This window comes from Chanodichthys erythropterus, chromosome 14 (assembly GCF_024489055.1).
Source record: "Chanodichthys erythropterus isolate Z2021 chromosome 14, ASM2448905v1, whole genome shotgun sequence".
Classification (NCBI taxonomy): Eukaryota; Metazoa; Chordata; class Actinopteri; order Cypriniformes; family Xenocyprididae; genus Chanodichthys; species Chanodichthys erythropterus.
Window position 1 is genome coordinate 603,433 of NC_090234.1, and position 17,379 is coordinate 620,811.

At 42.4% G+C, this 17,379-nt stretch overlaps 1 pseudogene; it reads left to right on the top strand.

The window, feature by feature from the left end:
* Positions 1-272: 272 nt before the first annotated feature.
* Positions 273-17,379, top strand: part of LOC137035480 (sacsin-like) — a 35,862-nt pseudogene continuing 18,755 nt past the window's right edge.

A 17,379-nucleotide genomic window follows, 5' to 3' on the forward strand; every position in this document is an offset into this window, starting at 1 on the left:
TGAAGTTTTGAACTGGTTCAGTTGTGTAAATTTGTCTTGTGACTGTATGGAAAAATCAGTTTAGCTTATTCAGGGCAGTACAAAATAAAGGACAAAATGCAATTTTTATAATCCCTCTTTGTATGAATAAAAATAAATAAATTGCATTTACAATAGTATTATAACAATTACTATGGAATAACTGTTCAAAAAAGGCTTCTTTTGAGAATTTGGAAGTTAATTGTTTTTAAACAGTTTTCATTTTTAACCACAGGAGAATGTAAAGAAGCACAATGAGTTCAGCATCGAGGCAAAAGAAGAAAAAGAAGTATGTGGTTTTATTCACTGCATGTTTTTGTAATGATTATGTTCAGTTTATGTTCCTGTTTGCCTGTGTTCCCTTTGTTAGTTTGTCTCTGTGGTTTTTGATTGAGTTCACATGTTCCTGGTTACGTTAATTATCCCTGTTTGTATTTAAGCCCTGTTTTTTCCTCTAGTTCAATTGTCTGTTATCGTCATTGTTATATTGTGGTTGTGTTATATTTCCTGTAGATACTCCTAAGTGTTCTTTGTTTGGATTTATTACAGACGGTTTATTGTTTGTTTATTATCTCCTCAGAGACAGTTTTATGCTTTACCCCGGAACTAATATGGTGGAGTGTTAATGGAGAGTCATCAGATAAAGCATGTTTATGATAAAAAGAGTAGGCTATTATGTTTTACAAATTATGTGTATCGTGAACCTTGAATTTGCTCTGAATGTGTTTTGTAGAGCCCGATCACACGAAAATGCGTATCAATAGTACGAGTTTGTAATCTCGTAGAATATATAGGCTACGTCAAAATGAGTTTTGGCGTGCTTATGGTACGCAGTTTTTCGCATTTATGGCGTATTATACACCAGTGCGTATCATATGCACGCGAAAAACTGCGTACCATATATATTCTACGAGATTACAAACTCGTACTATTGATACGCATTCTCATGTGATCGTGTTGGTTTTGTACAGTTTGTGATAAACTTTACATTGTTCAAAGCAGAAATAAATTTGGTGCGACGTCTCCACCGTTCATTGATTACTTGAAAGAAATTTTGAGAAGGTACCCGGATGGAGAACAAATATTGAAGGAGGGCAAAAAAAGCATTAAATATTGTCGGAACACTTTTGTATCATTGTCAAATGGTGTGTATCTTATATCTCATCGTATGTGTTGATAATATTTATGCTGTATCATATCAGGAGCTGATACAGAATGCAGATGATGCAAGAGCTTCACGTGTGGTGTTTATTCATGACGAGAGGCATTATGGGACTCAGAGCCTGTGGACTGAAGAGCTCGGAAAGTATCAAGGTACTTGTGTTGTAAGACACCAGGTAGTCAACTTTTGTTTTCTTTCACACACAGCACACAAACAACTTTCTAATTCAGCAACCAAAACTGCTTGTCAAGTGATAGACAAAACTGACTATTTCATTTTAACCTAAAGGGAAAAATGCATTAACAGTCATAAATCTTTTCCTTAAAAGAAAACTTATAGAAAGCAGAAAGGATTTGCATTTCACATGTCGGCAAATCAAATTAAATTGGCAAGCAAGCTCTTAAGGACAGCGCAACATCAATGCACCAAAAATAAAATAATTTACAGAATTAAATTAGAACGGAATATACCTTTCTAATAAATAATAATAAAAAATAAATTTAAAAAATAAAGTCAGAATCATGTCACAAGGTGCTAAACAAATGTATGCAAAACACAGAAAGTGCAGGGGAACATATATTCAAAACACAAGCCATAAATAGTTAAATTAGATAACCCTGAGTGATCAATAAATAAAATAAAAATAAAATAAATTCAAATAACAACAGTATAGCCAGAATTGCCAGGTTTGTCTTTTTATCTGCAGAGACAACAACACACACTAAACTTTTTAGCTAAACATAATCACAGTGTAACACTGAATTACATGAGACTCAGATTATACTGTGTGAGAAGAGTGTTTAAAAAGATGAGACATACAACAACAGTTGTAAAGTGAATAAATAAAATGTATTTACAATAAACACAAGGAACTTAACACAATTGTACAGGCTGTTAAAAGTAGAGTCCGTTTTCACCATACCATAAAACAGAAACCTAGTGTGTCACCAGTCTCACTGTGTAAGTGTCCACCGGTGTGTATACAAAGTTCGTGGAAGTGTTGATCCAAATTATGCTGGAAAGGAAAGTCCTTTAAAAGTGCCAGCCAAAAGGTCCAACCAGCCAGTGATCACCAGTTTGTGAGAGACTGTTTGATTGCCATGCTGCCTCCTTTATGCTGGCTATTTCCTGTATCCTGTCATGTGATCAGTCACATGACAGGCAGACCAAGACTCATTTAAAGACATTAGGTGTATTCGACATCGGCAAAGAATAAACACTAACGAGAAGTGAAACATTCCATTGTAACACCGGCGCCCAGCAGCAGCTCTGCGTTTCCGCCATTTTGGGGTGAAAGCGAAAGGGGTCCACTAGTTTCTATGGCAATATCAGCTGAAAAAATGGCAATATGGCAATATTAGTAAAAAAAAGTATATTAAAGCTGAAGTCAAACCTGAATGATGACAACACAGAATGAAATACTATCGCTAGTGATCATCAAATCCTTTTAACAGTTTAATTTACAGACTTTGTGTTTAAGTCTTTTTTCACAAAAAAGTTTGCTCTCTAGAAACCCAGTCAGTTTGGGTTAAAATTATTTGAAGTTCAAATATTAGCATTATAAACACTGAATTAATACAACATGTGAAATTAAATTAAAGACATGCATCAGAAAAATTGAGAATGTTGGACAATAAATATATGAATATAACAGCTTTACAGTAAACTTTTTTTGCAGTGTTGTCTTATATTAATGTCTGTTAAAGCAAGACTATTTAAACAAATAAACACAGCCACTGTGTCCAAAAGTGGCAATTAGGGGATAACAGCAATGCATCATGTTTTATAAGGTGAAGTTACATGTTTTACATGTTTACATGTTTTATAACTTATAACTGAAGGCGTGAAAATAAACATGAAACACACGTGATTGTTGACATGCGGAGGGCATGTGGACATGCATCCTCCTTTTGCCAAGATAACAGCTCTTCACCTATAATGCCTGATGAGTTTGGAGAACACCTGACAAGAGATCCGAGATCATTCCTTCATGCAGAATCTCTCCAGATCCTTCAGATTCCAGCTCCATGTTGGTGCTTCTTCTCTTCAGTTCACTCCACTCATTGTCTTTAGGGTTCAGGTCAGGAGACTGGGACGGCCATGGCAGAAGCTTCATTTTGTGCTCAGTGACCCATTTTTGTGTTGGATTTGATGTTTGTTTTGGATCATTGTCCTGATGGATGATCCAGCCACAGCCCATTATAAGATTTCTAGCAGAAGCGGTCAGGTTTTGATTTTTTATCTGTTGGTATTTGCTAGAATCCATGATACTATGTATCTGAACAAGATGTCCAGGACCTCCAGCAGAAAAATAGGCCCACAGCATTAAAGATCCAGCAGTATATTTCATTGTACACATGGGGTACTTTTTTATCCATGTGTGCACCAAACCCATCTGGTGGGTTTGCTACGAAAAAGCTCTTTTTTTTAGTTTCATCTGACCATAGAAGCCGGTCCCGGTTGAAGTTCCAGTCTGAATATGCTGGATGTGGCGAGAAAGCGGTACAGGTTAACGCACACACAAGCTCAAGTTTGACTAGTTGTAGAAAATTCGACTACGCCACCTGGGAGGGTTTCACCCAGGAAATATAAATAAACCCCAAAGTTTGTTATTAGGTCACACAGGTTCGATTCTCTTAAAAAATAATGTAGGCAGGAAACGTGGGCATCATATAAAAATACAAAAATTTATTCACAACTTGAATTCAAGATAGAAAAATCACTTAAAATAGACTCAATGATATAGTACCATTCATAACAGCTCTATCTCAGTGACACTGCAAAATAAATTTACACAAAATGAAATTTCAAAAGGACAAAAACAGCACACAAAAATAATCACAAACTTAAAATTATACCAAATTACAAAAAAACAACCTTAACAAAAAGGGAATGTCCTCACTGGTAAAAAAGTCCAGTGACAGACAATTACACAAATAACAAAAACAACCAGAAAGAAGAAACATTAAACAAAACCAATTTACACAACTTCCAAATAAACTAAACAATATAATATAATTACAGGGCTGGGGTTACCCACCGGAGTGATCACCAGCGCTAGTTATCCAAAAGCACACTTCCACACACACCCCACCGTGAACTCAGATCACACACTCGTACACTTCAAAAGTGTCACACGGCAAACGTTGAAGCAGCACCACCACCACAAAAAGATCTTTCACCCGTGGGACCCCAGCTCCTGAAAGAAAGCAAAACCAAAATAAATAAATCTCAAACAGAAATAAATGAAAAGCAAATTAGTCACAATTCCACCGTAACACGATGGGCAACAGTCACCACAACACAGTACAAGTCACCGTATACAAATCTGCAAAAAAAACACAAAAATAAACGAAAAACTATTAAAAGGTTTGAGGAAAACAGGACTCGAAGGAGCGGCCACGTCGTCCTTAGGCCAGCCCCAATAAATGTACGATCGTCCACCCCAAAATAAACAAAAAAAAGTCAGTTAAACCCAATCACAGAAACCAGACGGCAGCAGCAGAAGTCCCTTTAAATGGTTGTACTCCGATATCGTTCGCTCGGCGCGCTGCGGAGACAGAACCGAGCTGCAATAATAATCGCCCAGGACGAAAGGGAGAATCCTATAGCATGCGCGAATGATACAAACACAAAACAGGGTTACTATTAATTGCACAATCACACACCGAAATTCCCCCCCGTAAACCCAACAAAACTTACCAAATGCGGATAGACGAGTTTTACAATCAGTTCACTGCTCAGGATACACAGCCTTCAAATAACCCGCTGGTAAAACTGAAGTACAGGGACTGCACATTAATCAAACCACCCGCCCCTCAGTGAAACGAGACCTAGCTTACAATAAAACTTCCTCATACCTGAAAGGAGGGCAGTAATCGCATCCAAAACAGCATCCGGAGAAACACACAAACCGATGAAAAGACAGGCTGGTGTACAATAAGCTAGCTATTAGTGCAACAAGCAATAATAAACAGTTAGCAAAATGCTACGTGCTAACAGCACATACCTGAAACCGCTGAAACAAAACAGAAAAGGGGGGGGGATCCGGACGTGACGCATCCCAGGCTGCAACCAACCAGCCCTGAAATAGTGCCCACTCGCTGCTGATTGGTGCTCATGAGCGTCAATCACCAGCCTTACCTCATTCATACTGTCACAATCCACCCCCAGCTTCTGCATCGTCGCCCCGACGGTGGACTAAACCAAGACTTACCCTCTTAACATTCAGTCCCAAGGACGGAACCAAACCATAGTTGTACTACCCACTATACTAGACACCGTACCTGCCCCCAATGATCGTGGGAGGTGATGTACATTAGAATGCTGCCCAGCAGTACTCCTTCCAGTCCTCCTCACCACACTCTCACCCATCCAAGCAGAGTGCAAAGAAGGGTCCATTACCGGCTGTACATTCACTACTGCCTCGGGGATTTCTTCTGATCCCTGGGCTTCACCAGAGCCCTGAGATTCAGACTGAACCATATCCCAAGGTGCTTGCCTACTACTAACCTGTGGTGTTTCAGGTACCAAGACAAACAAATCTCCCTCATCCACATCCTCTTCCCGAGGCCGTACAGGTTCCACTACTGGAATCTCCTGCAATATGGGAGAGGAGTCCCTGCCAATCTGAGGTTTCAGCAAAGATCGGTGCACATGCTTTAACTTACCTAAATCCGTGGTAGGAGCAATTGTATACACCACACCTCCTTCCTTAGGTGCCTTCAAGATCTGGTACCCCACTGAGCTCCACAGGTCGTGGATTTTATGTCGACCTCTCACGCTATAGTCGCGGAGATATACCAACTGACCCTCCTTCAGTGGTGATTCCCGTACCTGCAGATCGTGCCTGGCCTTTCGGCGGTCAGCAGCGGCCCCCAATCGCTCACGAGCGCCCTCAAACGCCACCTGCAAACGATCCTGGTGCTCCAGGACCCACCGATGAACACTGCCTGCCAGCGGCTCCTCGACTCTACCAAGCAGGAAGTCGACTGGAAGTCTAGGCTCCTGCCCAAACATCAAAAAATACGGGCATTCCCCCGTAGCTTGGTGAGGAGTAGTGTTGTAGGCGAACAGTACCTGGGGAAGACAAGATGGCCAGTCCCCCTTCTTTGACACAGGCAAGGTGCGCAAGAGATTGTGCAACGTCCTGTTAAAACGTTCGCACTGGCCGTTTCCAGCAGGGTGGTATGGAGTAGTACGTGACTTTTCAACTCCATATAAGCAACACAGCTGATGAATGAGAGCTGACTCAAAGTTACGGCCTTGGTCCGAATGGATACGGCCCGGCACCCCAAATTTACAAAACCATTCAACAACCAGAGCCTGTGCCACAGTCTCAGCTCGTTGGTTTCTAGTGGGTACAGCCAAGGTGTATTTGGTGAAAATATCGGTCATGACCAACACATTCTCAAGACCAGAACTTGAGGGTTCCAACACAGTAAAGTCCAAGGCCAGAATCTCATTTGGCCGTGCAGCCAACAGGTGTCCCATGAAACTAACAGGGGCAGGCTGGACACCCTTCGCACACTGGCACCTCTCACACTCATGGCACCACTGGGCAATGTCTGAGGACATCCTTGGCCAATAACATCGTTGCCACACCAGCTGAGAGGTGCGCTCCACCCCCTGGTGTCCGTGCTGTTGGTGTAGTTGTGTCAACACCTCTGACTTCATGGCCACCGGCAATAGCACTTGGAGGACCTCCTCTCCACCATCTGGGCGGAACACCCGACGATAAAGCACCCCCTCCTTCTCCACCAGGCGATCCCACTGCCGAAACAAAAGCACAGCAGACCTAGAAAGTTTCTTACGCTCCTCAGAGCTGGGCGGGGATTTCCGCCTCCAAAACACCAGCAGCTCTCCAATAACTGGATCGGCCTGCTGCTGAGCAGACATATCGCTGGTGGAATAACCAGGAAATGATACGATCTGATTTACCCGAGTCACGAATCCACCTTGGTCGACTTGACGCAAAGCAACTGGAACAGCTACACCTGGGCACAAATTCTGAACCTCCACCACAGATGGATTCTGGCGTGACAACGCATCAGCATTGCGGTTGCTCTTACCTGATCTATACTTAAGCTCAAAGTCGAAGGCTGCCAACTGGGCAGCCCAACGCTGTTCCATGGCACCCAGCTTAGCTGAGGTCAGGTAGCTAAGAGGGTTATTATCAGTGTAGACTACACACTTATGTCCCAGCAAGTACTCCCGGAACTTCTCGGTCATGGCCCACTTGAGCGCAAGAAACTCCAACTTCATAGAACTGTAGTTTGAAGTATTGCGCTCAGTGGGCCTAAGACCTCGGCTACCATAAGCTATGGGACGCACCTTACCTTGTTGCTCTTGTGAGAGGACCGCCCCTAGCCCTCCATGGCTGGCGTCCACCTCCAAAATGAAAGGAAGAGAAAAGTCGGCATAGGCGAGTACGGGGGCTGTGGTAAGTCTACCCTTTAACTCCTCAAAGCTACTCTGACACTCAGTGGACCATGCCTCAGCAAACTCCCGGGACCTAGACTTTGACCTCTTTGGGGCTGCTAGCTCCGCCACCAACCTGTGGAGGGGGCAGCCAGCCTCGCAAACCCCTCCACAAAGCGGCGGTAGTAGCTAGCAAACCCCAAAAATGACCGCAAACCTGCAACACTGGTTGGCTGAGGCCACTGGGAAACTGCCTCAATCTTGCCTGGGTCAGTGGAGACCCCTTCTGATGAAATCACATGGCCCAAGTACTGCACCTCACGTTTGAAGAAGGCACACTTGGACAACTTGGCCTTCAACCCCTCCCTGAGTAACCGGCTTAAAACTACCTCCATCCGAGCTAGGTGTTGGTCAACTGAAGAGGAAAAAACAACAATGTCATCAAGGTACAAAAGGAGAGACTGGCACTGTTGGTCCCCAAATAACCGCTCCATTAATCTTTGGAAGGTGCTGGGGGCGTTGCAAAGCCCGAACGGCATCCTGTTCCATTCAAAGAGCCCAAACGGAGTACAGAAAGCTGTCTTGGGTCTATCTACCTCACTAACAGGGACCTGATTGTACCCACTGGCAAGGTCCATGGTAGAAAACCAACGTGCCCCTGCCAGTGAGTCCAACGTCTCCTCGATACGGGGTAGGGGAAAGGCATCCTTCCTGGTCTTAGAGTTTAAATGACGGTAGTCTACACACATGCGTAGACTACCGTCCTTCTTCTTGACTAAAACAATTGGCGAAGCGTAAGGGCTGCAGCTCTCTCTAATTATCTGGGCCTCAAGAAGTTGGTTAATGTGTGCCTTTACTACCTCGTACTCGGAAGGAGGAATACGTCTATACCGCTGGCGCACAGGGACCTCATCTAGTAAGGGGATGTCATGGGAAATGAGATTAGTACATCCCAAATCCCCATCGTGAATGGAAAACACAGACGAATACCTATCCAGTAGCGCCCTCACCTTACCTTGTTCTTCCACTGACAACACAGACAAGTCAATTGCCCTGATCTGCTCTGGTACAGACAGGGAAGCCTGGACCACTTGTGTACTCACCCTAGCTGAAACCTCCTGAACTTCAGTGACCTCTGGGGGTAAGCTAACCACCTGAACATGGTTGACAGTGCCTACGACTGTGCTAGCATACATTACTACATCTATTGTACCCACATTAACCACAGGCACATAAGCTGTGCCATGGTCCACGTGTACCAGAGCAGGAGATGCCAACAAACCTGCTGGAAGACCAGAATCTGGTGGCTCAAACAATACTGTACCATTTGAGTACTGTGCAGAACACGTTACGGCAACCAATTTCATGGTGCCCCCTGGGATGCGACACGCCCGGCGTCCACGCACTTTGACTCGACCCCCCTGATCTGAAACTGGCTGAACGTCAATGAAATGGCAATGCTGTAAGGCCTGGAAAACAGAAATAGGGGCCTGTGACACAACAGGTAAATCAAAAAGACTTGTGCCATGCTGGCCAAAGAGCTCCCGGTAGCAGCGGCTCAGGACGTTCATTCCCAGAACCCCAGGAACCTGAGCACACAAACCACCGGGAGGATCTCTGACCACCAGCACTCCGCACCCTAAGACCACACGCCCACAAAGCTGTACATCCAGCTCTAAATAGCCGATATAAGGAATTGAGAGGCCATTCGCAGCCCGGAGCTGTAACCAGTGGCACGACCTAAGCTGTTCCTGACCCCACGACCCGAAATTTGTCAAGAAACAACTCTCTGTAATGGTGGACACCATGGAACCAGTGTCCACCAGGCAAGGTACCATAACCCCACCCATACACACGTCGAGTTGTGGACACGTCGACATAAAACGAGACATAAAATCAGCATCATTTAGAACACCCGAGCCTGTCTTTTCCCCGACCAAGCTGTGGCCCTGCAGCTCAGCGGGAACTAGTTTTCCGACGGCTGCCTGGACTGTGACTGCCCACCCCTCGTTACCGCGGGATCTGCACGTGCTGGTGGAAAACGAGAAGGTCTCCGTTCTCCATCACAATCCCTGGCAAAGTGACCAGGCTGCTGACACCTTCTACAAATGATCTGATTAAGCCGGGATACTTGCGAACGCTGAGGATTTTGAATTTGAGCCACACTTTGAGTAAGTTGATTCAATTGTTGTTGCTGCTTTTTCAGCATTTCTCGCAACTCGCTCAATTCGGAAGTCGCCGAGATACTACTTCCCCCCGTGTGCTGATGTCCCTGTACCCCATACTGAATACCATAAGCGGAAGGAACTGATTGGCTTCGACCACGTGCCCCCCCAGGCATTCCCTCACGTTCCCAGCGAATAGCTTCGCTGCGAACGTCCAACAACATGGCAGTGGGTTGGCGGCGGAAGCGCACGACGAAGCGCACCATCGCTCACATGTTCAACAAATTGATCTCGCAATAAAATATCCGCATTAGGCATACCATGGGGTGATTGACGTTTCACCTTATCCAGAAGATTCAACAGGGCCAGGGAGAACTCTAACAAGGTCTCCCCATCCTGTTGTTTTCTGGAAAAAAATGACTCTTGAAGAGCTACGTACGAACTTGTGCAACCATACAATTCACGCAATGCCTGAATAATTTTGTTTGGGTCCTCCCTCTCGTCCTTTGGTCGATATCGAATTTCCTCCCTCGCCTCTCCCTCCAAATGATCAACCAAGAAAAATGCTTGATCAACCGAGGAGAGATGGCGAAGCCGCATGCAGGCCTGAGCCTCCTCCACCCATTCCTCGATCATAACGCCGGACCTACCGTTAAATTTCGGGCACTTACGATCTCGAGGAACAAAAACGAAACGATCAGTTGCTGATGCACCGGTACCAGTGAGTGGAGGATCTACAACGGCAGACACAGGAGCATCAGATGGGCCAGGTTGTGCAATTGGCACTTGCTCCTGTCGCAATCTTTCATTATCTGCCCTTAATTGGGCTACCAATTCTCTCAACTCACGTAGTTCGTCGTCCATAATTGCAAAACCCGCAATTACTTACCACTACTGATGCACATATGAAACTTGGGATCTACTCTCCACACCCACAAAATTAAAGGACTGCTGCTGCCCAGCCTCTGAAAAAGAAAAATGAAATACAAAATATCCAAAACAGAAATACACAAACAATACCCACGTCTTCTGCACTACACAACAGAGACCCTGCCGACTACGCCAGAATGTGGCGAGAAAGCGGTACAGGTTAACGCACACACAAGCTCAAGTTTGACTAGTTGTAGAAAATTCGACTACGCCACCTGGGAGGGTTTCACCCAGGAAATATAAATAAACCCCAAAGTTTGTTATTAGGTCACACAGGTTCGATTCTCTTAAAAAATAATGTAGGCAGGAAACGTGGGCATCATATAAAAATACAAAAATTTATTCACAACTTGAATTCAAGATAGAAAAATCACTTAAAATAGACTCAATGATATAGTACCATTCATAACAGCTCTATCTCAGTGACACTGCAAAATAAATTTACACAAAATGAAATTTCAAAAGGACAAAAACAGCACACAAAAATAATCACAAACTTAAAATTATACCAAATTACAAAAAAACAACCTTAACAAAAAGGGAATGTCCTCACTGGTAAAAAAGTCCAGTGACAGACAATTACACAAATAACAAAAACAACCAGAAAGAAGAAACATTAAACAAAACCAATTTACACAACTTCCAAATAAACTAAACAATATAATATAATTACAGGGCTGGGGTTACCCACCGGAGTGATCACCAGCGCTAGTTATCCAAAAGCACACTTCCACACACACCCCACCGTGAACTCAGATCACACACTCGTACACTTCAAAAGTGTCACACGGCAAACGTTGAAGCAGCACCACCACCACAAAAAGATCTTTCACCCGTGGGACCCCAGCTCCTGAAAGAAAGCAAAACCAAAATAAATAAATCTCAAACAGAAATAAATGAAAAGCAAATTAGTCACAATTCCACCGTAACACGATGGGCAACAGTCACCACAACACAGTACAAGTCACCGTATACAAATCTGCAAAAAAAACACAAAAATAAACGAAAAACTATTAAAAGGTTTGAGGAAAACAGGACTCGAAGGAGCGGCCACGTCGTCCTTAGGCCAGCCCCAATAAATGTACGATCGTCCACCCCAAAATAAACAAAAAAAAGTCAGTTAAACCCAATCACAGAAACCAGACGGCAGCAGCAGAAGTCCCTTTAAATGGTTGTACTCCGATATCGTTCGCTCGGCGCGCTGCGGAGACAGAACCGAGCTGCAATAATAATCGCCCAGGACGAAAGGGAGAATCCTATAGCATGCGCGAATGATACAAACACAAAACAGGGTTACTATTAATTGCACAATCACACACCGAAATTCCCCCCCGTAAACCCAACAAAACTTACCAAATGCGGATAGACGAGTTTTACAATCAGTTCACTGCTCAGGATACACAGCCTTCAAATAACCCGCTGGTAAAACTGAAGTACAGGGACTGCACATTAATCAAACCACCCGCCCCTCAGTGAAACGAGACCTAGCTTACAATAAAACTTCCTCATACCTGAAAGGAGGGCAGTAATCGCATCCAAAACAGCATCCGGAGAAACACACAAACCGATGAAAAGACAGGCTGGTGTACAATAAGCTAGCTATTAGTGCAACGAGCAATAATAAACAGTTAGCAAAATGCTACGTGCTAACAGCACATACCTGAAACCGCTGAAACAAAACAGAAAAAGGGGGGGGATCCGGACGTGACGCATCCCAGGCTGCAACCAACCAGCCCTGAAATAGTGCCCACTCGCTGCTGATTGGTGCTCATGAGCGTCAATCACCAGCCTTACCTCATTCATACTGTCACATGGAGATTGTTTCTGGATGAGAGCAGAGGATTTGTTTGAAAACCCCCCAAGGGTTGTAGGTACTGTTTGATATTTTTTAGGCTTTCTGAGGCTCAAGACTCAACTAATTTCTGCAATTCTCCAATTGTGATCCTTGGAGAGTCTTTGGAGTCCTTGGAGAGACACACGTCCTCTTCCAGGCAGATTTGTAACATCTTTAATTGTTTGGAACTTCTTAATTATTACCATGATTCTGGATTTTCAGTGCTTTAGCTGCACATCAGAATTATTTTCTTTGGGTTTTTTTTTCTCACTGTGATGAATGATTAAGGGAATTTGGCCTTTGTGTTTCCTCATGTTTGTACTCCTGTGGAACAGGAAGTCATGGCTGGACAATTTCATGTTCATGATCACCCTGGTGTGCTAAAAAAATGTAAATATGAATAGGAATATACTTCAGAGATATTTTACTTATAAGAATATCTAGAGGTGCCAATAATTGTGGCCAATGTGAACTAGAGAAAAATATTTATTTCATAATGTGAGTTTCCCCCCATTTTCAATTGTTGTCTTTCAACGGAAGATTAGATTTTTTGAATGAAAGATCAAAAGGATAAACAATTTATTTTCACAGCAGCCTTTGCTTAAGGGTGCCAATATTAGTAGAGTGCACTGTAATTAAAGAGTGGACAGACTTGTGCTTGCCCAGAATCTTAATGGTAAGAAATGTGTTTTAAGTGGAAGGCCATGTTTGATATTGTTGAGTGGTAGGACAATAGCTGTTGGGACAACTTGCATCTTACTTTTTTGCATCATCTTTTGCATTTTCAAAGTGCATCCACACTTTAGATTTTCTTACGCCAAACATTGCAAACAATTTAAATCCCTGCCGCCAGGAGGCTCCTCTGTCGGTCACAGATCTTTTCTTTCTTTTCACACTTTTTATTTACAGCATTATCATAATAGTCTGTACATTAACTTATTGGGGGGAAAAAAAACGGTAGTTCTATGTGAATCAGACATTGAGCACCCCCATATTGCTCAAATTGCATGATCCTCATTTTATAACACCTCTGCGAAGATTTGACTGTGAGATTGGTAGTCAGTCAGTCAGAATCAGGCTCCTTCTATCGAAGCATTGAATCTTCTTTGGGGTCACCCCTTGTAGTCTGAATTGTTTCATTGTTTTGAGTTTTATGAACTTGTTTTTTTAATTTAGACAAACTTAAATTTAACTGAAACTGGGACACTCGAAATGGAGTATAAATGTTAAAATTAAGCATTATGTTTTTTTGTTTGTTTGTTTTTTTGCAAGATTAATGTTAAGTGGAGGATTTGGTAGTATTTAATGCTTTAATGCTACGCCAATTTTGAAGAGTTTCTGATATTTGTGTTTTTTTTCGGAGCTTTACCATCATGGTGTTGAGTAGAGCATTGGCTTAGTTTGAGAACAGGTTTTTCAAACATCTTCTATATTGCTGTACTCTCTAAGCAATTGCTATGCTTTGCTAATGTTATCAAAGCATTGTGATACCAATTACCATTTGCCGAATTAGCTAATTATAGCTAGCTAAACTTCCACTACTAAATATTAGTGATGGGCGAACGCAAAACTTTTCAAAGCTTAAAAATCAATTGAACCAAAGTGATTTACTGTTTACTGGTCAAAACAGTGTAATGCAACAAAAACTCTATCAGATGCAATTAACTAATCATCTAATACTATTTAATATTAAGTGTTTGTATAATATGTTTTTTTCTTTATCAATTTTCAGGGCTTGTTTTGTTCTATGGATGGCTCAGCTAAACAGAGACTATTAACTATTATAGTCTTCAGAGATTCAGAATAGTCATCAGAGATCATGTAATAGACACTTTTAGACACTTAATACACACGGAGACGCATTTCTGTGTATACATACACATTTTGTATCGTATAGGCATTTTGTCCACATGGATCCAGCATTTTCGGAAGGTGAAACTGCTATTTTTTGAAACTGGGTCCCAGAGTGGATAAATCTGACAACCCGTCTTTGCATTTTTGTGTGTATAGCCTATCTGTACATCTTGTGAAAAGATGATGTCATCACCCCAGGTGTTGACCCTAGTCAGACGGCGCTAACAGCACAAAACAGCACCAACAATAGCATACTCTAGATCCTTGTGTTCGTGCTGCAGAAGCTACTGAGCCAAAATAAAGCATAATTTCTAAGCTTTACTATGGTTTGTATACAGCACGCAAGGTTTATGCACATGCTCCAAGCTCCAGTACGGTTAAGAAATTTCCCATGCGGTTATTATGGTTATATATTCGGTATTACTGCCATTTTTTTTTTTTTTTTCACAAACCTAATTTTACTGCCTACAAAGCTCTATTGTTGAGTTATTATGTGTAGCATACATTGTTGCTTTTTAACTGACAGAGACACGTTTTAAAACATTTTTGTTTATTGTTAAATCCAAAACAGCAACAAGAACATGCCTTCTCCCATTTAAAAAAAAATAATAATAATAAAAGAAATCAAAGGACTCTAAAGTATCACATGAAAACAAGCAATAAGAAAATGCCTTTTCCAATTTGAAAAATGAAAGAATTTTAAAGTATCACATGAAAACAACGTGTAAGCCTATGTTAAAATCATGTCCTTGTTTCGCGCTAGGAAAACCAACATATTAACCTTAGGTGGTTTCAGGGAGGATCGCATGGGGGTAACAATATTCCCCGCGGCACTGAAAACCGTTTCTGACGGTGTGCTCGTTGCACAGATACACGTGTAGCAGCGGAACTCTAGACTTATTATTGCACCACTAGGACAGCGGATTCGCGTTGGAGTCAATGCACTCCTCATGCGTTATCTTGGGTATGGGCGCTGACACGGAGGTTGCCTGTGACTTCAGTAGGTCTCCAAGAGTCTTTTTCTTTACTGGTGGTGGCACCATCACTTGCCCTTCTTCTCCAACCACTGACGCACTGGCAGCGGTCTCTTCGTCCTCCACTCCCACCATCTCTTCGATGAGTGCAGATTTTGTCTCTGTGTCATTTATATGATCGGGGCGAGGATCTAAAAAACAAAAGTTCATCCAGTACTCTTCTGATAGCTGGGATTTGTTCCAAAACCCTTTCCACCATTTTCTGTTTGGTGCCCCATCTCGTAGCGCAGTCCTGAACAGAATTTTGGCCATTAAATCGTTGAATAGAAATTAGCCATTGACAACAAATCTAATTAGCCTACCAAAATAAATTATAGGCTACATTTTAAATTAGGCTATTTATTCATTTCAATATATTTTTTCACTAAACAAAAAAATATTTTTGTTATCCCAACTGCAAATGTCCATATCTGTCTTTAAAGAATATGCATTGGACATGATCTGAAATTAGCCTAAATATGTTTTATTTTTTTTCAATATACCTTTTGAAATAATTTGTCTCAAAATATTTATTTCAAACGAAAAATACATTTAATAGGCTACAAGTATCCTATTGTAACAGTAGGCCTATATTGTTTAATTTTCATATATAATTTTTATTTATTGCTTAATAACATGATCATTTAGCCTGCATTTTATAACTTACCAGTATGAGGCCATGCTGAGGATTTTGAAGTTCCGCTTGTGCTTTCGCTATATCTCTTCTCTTCTGAGAATATGTACTGACCAATGTGTGACACAGGCCCATTGCTCGGGTTGTGCAGTCCTTGACACTTGCCGTTGCATTTGTGACTGCCAAATGTAAATTGTGACCAAAGCAGTTCACCCACAGCCAGTTCAACTTTTTGACTGCTGCAACAATGTTGGCCCCATTGTCTTTAATAATGCATATCAGCTTCTTCTCATCCAGGGACCACTCTTCAAATGAGTGCCGGAGAGCATCCGAAATATTGTCGGACGTGTGGTTTTCGGGCATAAACACAGTTTCGAGGCAACGTGATATCAGAGTCCATTCCATACTGAGATAATGAATCGTTAGACTCATATAAGGAGTCATATTGACACTTGACCACTTCGGCTGTGGCAGAAAAGTAGTCGACATTCATGAGCTCGCTTTTGATCACTGTCTTTACCGTGCTGTACATTTTCGGCACAGCTGTTTCTGAAAAGTAAGTTTTTCCCGGCAACTCGTACTGCTTGTCAAATTTCTGAAGCATTGTTTTGAATGCTGGTTTCTCCACCGTGTTGAATGATACCATCTCCTGAACAAGATACTGCGTAACAGCGGCTGTAAGGCACTTATGCCTATTACTTTCACGGCTGTATTTTACAGATTTCGCAAAGGCTTCAGCTACTTCTAACTGTCGGCTGGTATCGTTACCAGCCTCAGCTGTTCTTTTTGATGTTGCTCCGTGACCTGATGCTTGAGGGGGCAGCTGCGCTTCAATGGCTGGATGACAGTTAGCGAGATGACACCTCAAATTAGATGTATTGCCACGTGTCACAGGAACCTTTTTGCCGCAAATTTTGCATATTGGCTCATCTAAATTTGCTGGCTCGCCTTTTTCATTGAGTTGAAAGCTGAAATGTTCCCAAACTGGCAATGTAACATTAGGTTTTGGGACGAGAGCACCTGCCGCAGTTTCTACGGTTTCTTTCCTTCCTCTGCAGCTGGCTTGACAACAGCACGGTATTACAATATTGCGGTTATCGTGACAGCCCTAGCTAAAGGCTAAGTGTGTCATTTTCAAAGTTGTTTGTCCATTTTTGTATGATCAGCTGTTTGTATCTTTGATCTGGCAGGACCTGCTCTCTATGCCTTCAATGATGCAGCCTTCACAGAGGAAGACTGGGAAGGAATTCAGAGAGTTGGCAGAAGTATCAAGCAGGATGACCCAACAAAAGTTGGGAGATTTGGGATCGGCTTCAACTCTGTTTATCATATTACAGGTGAAATACATT